This window comes from Megascapheus bottae, chromosome X (genome assembly GCF_031878675.1).
Source record: "Megascapheus bottae isolate mThoBot1 chromosome X, mThoBot2.hap1, whole genome shotgun sequence".
In the NCBI taxonomy this organism is placed as follows: domain Eukaryota; kingdom Metazoa; phylum Chordata; class Mammalia; order Rodentia; family Geomyidae; genus Megascapheus; species Megascapheus bottae.
This window is the reverse complement of record NC_143547.1, coordinates 34,298,675-34,305,723: the sequence shown is the minus strand read 5'-3', so window position 1 is coordinate 34,305,723 and position 7,049 is coordinate 34,298,675.

The window sequence follows — 7,049 nt, the reverse complement described above, 5'->3', positions numbered from 1 at the left end:
TTTGTCTGTGTATGCGTTACCAAGGAATCAAACCTGAGCCTGCATGAATGCTAGGCAAGCACTCTTACCAGTAGGCTAAACTCTCAGCCCCTTCTGTTGTGCTTTAAATTTTTCCTTTGTTCCTAGAGAATTTTCATGCTGTACTGCACAGTATAGTACCTACTGATTACACAAATTAAAGTTATAAATTTTCTTTTTGCCAGTCCTGGGGCTTGAACTCAGGGCCTGGGCACTACCCCTGAGCTTCTTTTTGCTCAAGGGTAGCACTCTACCATTTGAGCCACAGAGCCACTTCCAGCTTTTTCTATATGGAGCTTTATCTTGTCTTTGTCATAAAGCTACATATTCTCATCTTCCAGATGACTATAATTGCAAAGTGGAGCTTGCTTTGACATCTGATGGGAGGACAATACTACGCAACAACCCTTCTGTGGACATTCCATATGAACACACTAAACCCATCCCTCCACCAAATCCTGTGCATAATGAAGAAACACATGATCAAGTGCTGAAAACCAGATTGGAAGAAAAAAATGAACCTCTTAAACAAGGATCCATGATAGAACAACTTAGCAAAACGTTCTTTACTGCTAAGCATCGCTGGTATCCCAGACATCGTAAGAATATGAATCCTCCAAAAGACAGATGATATCAAGCTTCTAAGAAGAATCACAAAAATATTATCCTGTGCTTCATTTACCACTTGAGGAAATCCAATCTCGTGCACTCACTAATAGGGTATATAGTAAAGAAATAAAAAATGTCTTTTCATTAAAAAAGGGTCCCATGGCCTTCCGTGCCTGGACTGGCTTTGAACTGTGATCCTCAGATCTCAGCCTCCTGAATAGTTAGTATTACAGGCATGAACCACGGGCACCCAGCTAAATTAAGAATTATTTTATGATTCAAATTCGATATCTAACCTTTTGCTCTTTGGTTGTTACACTACCACCTGAGCCATACCTCCGCCTTGTAAATTCATGAATTGATAAATAATTTATCATTTATAAATTATTTAATTTATAAAAGAAATTTACAAAGCACTTGTCACTGGTCACAGCTCAAGTGTTCAGCAATCACAGGATGAGTGGCTACCCCACAGAACAGCAGACAAGCAGCAGCTTTCCATCATCACAGCAAGCTTTATAGAATTGTGCTGTTTTGACCCCAACTTAGGTGAGGCTAACTTAGAAGAATTCCAACCATGCCCTTCCCTACATTTTTTTTTCCAGTCCTGGGCTTTAAACTCAGGGCCCGAGGACTGTCCTTGGACTTTCTCAAGGCTAGAGCTCTACCACCTGGGCCACAGCACCATTTCTGGATTTTTCTATGTGGTACCAAGGAATTGAACCCGGCTCTTCGTGCATGCTAGGCAAACACTCGACCACTAGGCCACACTTCCGGTCTCCTCTTCCCTACTTTTATGTCCTTGAATAAATCACAACCTCTTTGCTTCCTACTTTTTTCATCTATTCCAAAACTATTCTACTACTTTATCTGCCCATTTCACATAACTGTTGAGAACAAAAAAGATAATACATGAGAAATAGCTTTGAAAATGTGCAAAATGCATTTACTGTCAATTTTCAAAACTTGTAAATCTGAATGTATGTTATTATAATGCAAATCACTATACAAAATATTAATAATAACAATGCACACTCCATCAGGTTGCTGGGATGGATGAGTTGGTACATATATATATGTATATATATACACATATATATATAATCATTTAGATTCCATGCCTGGCACACATTAAAAGATCAGTAAATATTACCTACTATTATTGTGAGCATTCAGCTCTAAGAACATATATCTGCCTGAAAGTAAGCAAAAGGAGTTAAGAAAATTTAACTCTTCACATTTTCAGAGAAAGGAGAATATATTTTCCTTTATAAGATGAATCTGTGGCCAGGTATTGGTGGCTCATACCTGTAATCCTAACTACTCAGGAGGCTGAGATCTGAGGATCAAGGTTCAAAGCCAACTTTGGCAGGAGAGTCCATGAGACTTTTTTTTTGGCCAGTCCTGTGCTTGAGCTCAGGGCCTGAGCACTATCCTTGGAACCACTTCCGGCCTTTTTCTATGTATGTGGTACCAAGTAATCTTCGTGCATGTTAGGCAAGCACTCTACCACTAGGCCAAACTTCCATGAGACTTTTATCACCAATGAACTACCAAAAATCCAGAAATAGAGCTGTGACTCAAGTGGTAGAGCACTAGCCTTTAGCAAAACAGCTCAGGGCCAGTGTCTAGGCCCTGATTTCAACTGTTAGGGCCAGTACTCACGCAAAGAATAGTCTCTCTCTGATTTTGTAACTTCAGTCATTGTTTTTTCAGTCATGGGGTTTGAACTCAGGACTGAGGGCTGTCCCTGAGCTTTAGTGCTCAAGGCTAGTGCTCTACTACTTGAGCCAAAATCCTTGTGGGGGGGGGTAGGGGGGAGGGGGGGAGGGTAATGGGTACCAAGACATGTGAAAGGGTATCAATGTATGTGAATTAATGCACCTTCTATCTGGCAAATATCATGTAACCATTTTATTAATTCCAATAAAAAATTAAAAAAAAATCCTTGTCCGGCTTTTTGATGGTTCATTGGAGATAAAAGTCTCATGGACTTTCCTGCCCAGCCTGGCTTTGAATCACAATCCTCAGATCTCAGCCTCCTGAGTAGCTAGGATTACCAGCATGAGCCACCAGTGTCCAGGTAACTTCAGTTTTAAAACACTGCTTCTTCTTGGGTCACAAGAAGAACTGCTATGTTTTGGAAATTTCACTAGTTCTCTTGCTTTTCTGTTGTTTGGACTCCAAATGGAATATCATGGATTCTCCTGGGTCTGCAGCTTGCCAACTAGATTTCAGTACTTTTCAGACACCATAATCATATAAGGAGTTTCTTACAATAATTCTTCAAACACTCACATAATTGTGTTTCCTTAGAGAACCCAAATAGATTCTTCTTGCTTCTCTAATATATTACCATAGATTTAGTGGCTTCAAACAAAACAAATTTATTATTTGATAGTTGTAGAAGCCAAAAACTGGCATGGCTTCACTGAGCTAAAATCAACTGGGATATTTCCTTCTTGAAGCTGTAGGCGATAACCCATTCCTTGCCTCTTTCAGGTACTAGAGGCTAGTTACATTTCTTGGTTTGGGGCTCCCTGCTTCCAACATCAAATCCAGGAAGAGTGAGTTAAAGCCTTTCTCTCAAAGTCACACCAACGTCTCTCCTGCCTCCCTCTTCCATAGTAAAGAACCACAGTGGTTATCCTAGTCTACTGAAATATTCATGGATAATTTCTTTATCTTACGAACAGCTAAACAGAAGCATTAATTCCATCTTAAACCTACCTGCCATGTAACATTCACAAATTCTAGGAGTTAGAATGTGGGTATCTGTGAGGGCCATTATTCTGTCTGTCCCAACATCTTCCATCTTTCTGCTGGTTCTGGGGTAGTGCCCAGGCACTGTTCTGAGCTTTTGTGCTCAAGTCTAGCACTCTACCATGAACCACAGCTCTACTTCTGGCTTTTTTTTAGTAGTTAATTGAAAATCAAAGTTTCATGGGCTCTCCTGCCCAGGCTGGTTTCAAACCATGGTCATCAGATCTAGTCCTCCTAAGTCGAATGGCTAGGATTACAGGCGTGAGTCACCAACACCCAGCATCTCATCAACGTTTTCATCTTCTTCATAGCAATTATCTTTCCTAATACATTTATGTAGTGATTATTGCCTCTCTTTCCCTGCTAGAATACAGGCTACATGAGCAGAAGGACTTGCTTCTGTATCCCAGGTTCTGAAATGAATATCTGAACCACAGTGGGTATGGACATAAGCACGTTTAACTAAATTAATGAAGACAGTGATTTGGTTAGTGAGGGGAGTAGGGGATTCCTGGTTGCCTACCTGCTTTCTAAAGAAGAGTCAGAAAGCTGAGTGGGAAATCAGCTGCTAGACTTTGCAAGCATTGCTATAGGAAGCCTAAACGAACTACATGCTTTCTTCCTCCCCCTTTAAAAAAATAAAAAGGTTGCAGTACTTGCTCACAGTAACACAATTAAAAGGAAAGACCAAATACTGAACAAATTGTTCAGGTATGACTAAATTCTTCAATCTGGAGGAGTACTTGCCTTGTTTTCCTGCCAATTTTTTTTCCATTGCCAATTAAAGAAATTCCTACTGTATGTAGCAAAGCCACAGAGAAAAAAAAAGTGAGACAGGTTTGCAAGTGCTTGCTTTACGATTTCTATACTGGCCACCACAGAAGTAGTCTCATAAGCAGGTTCTATATTTGAGGACACCTTGGCACTCTTGACCCCGAATAAGTTCTGACATTCAGGATAGCCATGTAAATTTAAGGAGGGCACTAGGATTAGACTATCTGTACTGGAAATGGAAGCCTCCAAATATTCCATGACAGTAGGCAAGTTTCTTCTCCTTTCTGAGCCCAGTTATCTCTTCTGCAAAATGGGGGTAAAGCTTGTATTTATCTCCATGGGGGGGTTCTCCCAAGAATGAAATGAGGTGATATTCATATTTACAATTTGAGACCTAATAAATATTCAACTAACAGCAGGACCATTTCCATTTGGCAATCCATCTAACGTTTCATGATATTCTATTGTCAGTAAATAAAGCTAAGAAACGGGACAAACTCAAGTCCTTACAAAAATCAGTACCAATAATGTCTTCATGCTAGCAACTGTTTCCATGTACAACATACTACTCATGCAATGCAAGGATTTCAGTCATTGTGTTAAGACCATTTGACATGTAAGAACTTTTTCTTAGGATGGCTGGTGGTGACTCATGCTTGTAATCCTAGCAACTCAGAAGGCTAAGACCAGAGGGACCGTGATTCAAACCCAGCCTGGGGCAGAAAGGTCCAGGAGACTCATCTTCAACATAACTATCAGGGAGCCTGACTGAAGGCATGATACAAGTGGTAGAGCACCAGCCATGAGCAAGGAAGCCAAGCAAGACCTAAGGCCCTATGTTCAAATGCTTATACCAGCACACATTTCTTTTCTTGACAAAATGCTTTCAAGCTTATCTGGGAAACACATTTTCCCATATCTGCTCCTATATCCAGAATTCCTCTTCTTTTCACTAAACCAAAATATAGGCCAAACTATAATCCTTGGACCAGAAGCATTAATATCACGGGAAAAATCTGTGAAGAAATGAAGATTCATAGGATGACTTGAGACCTCCTGATTCAGATTCGCATGGTGGAGCTAGGATTGTAAATTGTTCCCCCTCACCCCCCTCCCCCAGGTACTGAGACTTGAACTCAAACTATATCTACTCAGTGCCAAGATCCTTTGGACCCCAGACTGCTGAGTAACTAGGTGTGACAATGAGATACTCAACTAGCAATCTGTGTAATTAATGTCCTTGCCTAGTGATTCTGATGCATGCTGAAGCTTGAGAACCATTGCTCTATACAACTCACATAACATGTCCAATAAAAAGCATCACTCCATGGATGAAAGTGTGGCCTAGTGGAAGAGTGCTTGCCTAGCATGCACGAAGCCCTGGGTTCAATTCCTCGGTACCACATACACAGAAAAAGCTAGAAGGGGTGTTGTGGATCACATGGCAGAGCAATAGCCTTGCAAAAGCTCAAGGACAGTGCCCACGCCCTGAGTTCAAGCCCCTCCCCATCAAAAAAATAAAGCATTGATCCACTGTGTCACTAATCCTATAATTTTCACATTTCTAACTTTGATTTCTTTCTTTTTATGTGTGTGTGGGTCATGGGGCTTGAACTCATCCTGGGCGCTGTCCCTTAGCTCTTCAGCTCAAGGCTACCACCCTACCCCTGGGCCTGGGTGGTGTCTCTGAGCTCTACAACGCAAGGCTACCTCCCTACCCTTCAGCCAAGCCCCACTTCCCATTTTCTATAGATTAATTGGAGTCTCAGATCCTTTTGTGCACGGGCTGGCTTTGAACTTCAATCCTCACATCTCAGCCTCCTGAGTAGATAGGATTACAGGCGTGAGCCACAGCTCCTGACTAACTTTGATTTCCTTTCTCCATGTTTCTACTTATATGCCTTCACTGTCAAACTAAATTTACTTCAGTTTCTAGGAGGTTTATTGTTTTCCTTCTTTTTTTCTTTTTTTGGTGCCAGTCCTGGAACTTGCACTCAAGCCCTGAGCCTTGTCCCTGAGATTTTTTTTTGCTTAAGGCTAGAATAACTCTACACTTGAGTCACACTTCCATTTCTGGATTTTTGCTGGTTAGTTGAAGATATGTTTCATGGATTTGTCTGTCTGGGCTAGCTTCAGAACTGCAATCCTCAGATGTTTGCCTCCCGAGTACCATAGAAGTCAAAGTACAATCTTAATATTTCTCAACATTTCATCATTTCAGTACATCGCCTAAATCCAAGTTATAACTAGATCAAGGGCAAGAATAAGTATAGAATAGATACAAATAACATCATTATTTTCACTTAGTCATATAATTTCATGTCTCCATCTAGCTTCAGAAATGTTTTGGGTATCTCAAATCTTACCCAGAATACTGGAGATAATGAGAATGTGGCAAATCATGACTCATATTAATTATAGAACAGACCCCACTTCAGTTATATTTTCATTTTCCTAAATATTAATAGGATAAAGAAATTGGAACTATCTAAAATTCTTCTATTAATTAATAAAGCTATTGATAAAATTAGTTTCATCAAGTCATTTGTCTATATAATGTAGGATACATGAGATAATGTTCTTGGGCCTTGGAGCTTAGCCTAGTGTTAGAGTGCTTCCCTAGTATGCATGAAGCCCTGGGTTGGATTCCTTGGTACCATATGCACAGAAAAAGTCAGAACTGACCCTATGGCTCAAGTGTCAGAGCACTAGCCTTGAGCAAAATGTGTCCAAGGCCCTGAGTTAAAGCCCCAGGCCTGGAAAAAAATGTTCTTAGCTAGCCACCAGTTCTTAGCTAGAATTATAGTTCATGGCTATAATTCTAGCTACCCAGGAGGCTGAGATTTGAGGATAAGAGGTTTCAAGCCAGCCTGGACAGGAAAGTC